Source organism: Grammomys surdaster, unplaced genomic scaffold, assembly GCF_004785775.1.
Source record: "Grammomys surdaster isolate TR1022 unplaced genomic scaffold, NIH_TR_1.0 126138, whole genome shotgun sequence".
Lineage (NCBI taxonomy): Eukaryota > Metazoa > Chordata > Mammalia > Rodentia > Muridae > Grammomys > Grammomys surdaster.
Genome location: NW_021620946.1, coordinates 12,828 through 15,159, shown reverse-complemented (window position 1 = coordinate 15,159; position 2,332 = coordinate 12,828).

The following is a 2,332-nucleotide window of genomic DNA, read 5'->3' as shown; positions in this document are numbered from 1 at the left end:
AATATGACATGGATAAATATTCTCAGCAGGCAAACACACAAACATGAGAGAGAGAGAGAGAGAGAGAGAGAGAGAGAGAGAGAGAGAGAGAGAGAGAGAGAGAGAGAATGCTACTAGTACTACCAAGATGATCTTTCAATTTTTAACACCTATACCACAAATGATGATGCAAGGGCACCTAGGTTTGTAAAGGAAACAGTACTAATGATTAAATAAATTAGACCCTTGCAGATTTATAGTGGGAGACTTCAGTACTTCATTTTCATCATTAGACAGGTTTTCCAGACAAATACTAAACAGTGAATGAATAGAACTAACAGATGTTATGACTCAAATGAACTTGACAGGTATCTACAGACATTTCACCCAAACACAAAAGAATATACCTTCTTCTCAGTACTTCACAGAACTTCATCTCAAATTGATCACATACTTCATCACAAAACAATTCTTAGAAGATAGAAAAAAATTGAAACAATACCCAGCATCCTATGAGAACATAACTGATTAAAACTGATATCAACAGCAGAAACAACAGAAAGCTTACAAACTCATGGAAACAGAACAACTCTCTCCTGAATGAAAAAGTGTTCAAGACAGAAATTAAGGAAGCATTTAAAGACTTTCTAGAATACAATGAAAATATAAACGCAATGAAAATGGTGCTTAGAGGCAAGGTTACAGCATGAAGTGCCTAATTAAAAAATATCTGGAGAGTTATCATATAGAAATGTAACAAAACACCTGAAAGCTCTAGATCAGAAAGATAAAATCACACCAAAAGGAAAATAATTGGCAAGAAATAAGCAAAAAGGAAATACTGGCAAGAAATAAACAATTTTGTTATTCATAATTTTCTGACCTCTTAGTCAGTACTGAAATCAATAAAATAAATACAAAGAAAACAATACAAAGAATCAATGAAACAGAGTTGCTTCTTAAAAATGTAATAAGATTTACAAACCATATGTCAATTCATCTAAAGGGTATAGAGAGGATATCCAAATTAACAAAATCAGATATGAAAGGACCAAAATCTAGACATCAAGGAATTCCAGAGAATTATAAAGTCCCACTTTAAAAACCTATACTCCATCAAACTGGAATATCTGAAAGAAATGGATAATTTTTAATAGGTACCACTTCCTCATTTTAGATCATGACAAGACAAACAATTTAAATAGACTTATAACCCCTAAGGAAATAGAAACAATTATTTAAAATATCCCAATCAAAATTGTCTCAAAATTAGAGGGTTTTAAAGAAGAATTCTATCATTCTTTCAAGCAAGAGTTAATACCAATACTCTCTTCATATTATTCTAGAAAATAAAAACATAAGGAACTTTGCTCAATTAATTTAATTTGACAGCTGTTATCCTAACATTTAAACCACATAAAGATTAAATAAAGAGAAATAAAGAACAAATTCCCTTATGAATATACATTTTAAAATATACTCAATAAAATACTTACAATCCAAATTCAAGAACTCATCCAAAAGTTCATCCTCCCTTAATAGGCTGAATTCTAGAGAGACAAGAATGTTTCAACATATATATCAATAGTTATAATAACGATAAAAGTAAACTGAAAGAAAGAAAACATATCATCATCTTATTAGGTGGTTGACAAAATTCTAGTATCCCTTCAAGATAAAAGTTCTGGAGAGATTAGGGACAAAAGGGCTCTAAATCACCATAATTCAGTTACAACAAAACAATAGTCAGCATCAAGTTACATGGGACAGCAATTCCACTAAAATCTGGAACAAGATAAGTCTGTTCATGATTTCTCTATATATTCAATATAGTACTTGAAGTCTTAAGTAGATTGATAAGACAAATGAAGAAAATGCATACTATCTTTCTTCCTAGATTGTATAACCATATACATAAGTGATCCAAAAAATTGCACTGGGGAATATCTGATAAACACTTTTAGTAATTTACCTGTATACACAATTAATTCAGAAAAGTAGCAAATTTCATATATGCAAATAATAAATGAACTGAGGAACAAGTCAAGAAAACAATAGCATTCACAATAGCATTAAATAATGTAAACTATCGAGATAATTCTAATAAAGCAAGTGAAAGGCTTATATGATAAAATTGTTAAATTTTTTAAGAAAGAAATTGAATCAGATAGCAGATGACTGATTAAAAACTCCCATGCTCGTGGATTGGTAGTACTTGCATCCTACCAAAGGTAATATACTGATTCAATGCAATTCCCATCTAAATTCTAACATAATTTTTGGCAGACCCTGAAAGCTAAATATGCTATGTATTCACTCATATGTGAACATTAGTCTTAAAGTAAATGATTAT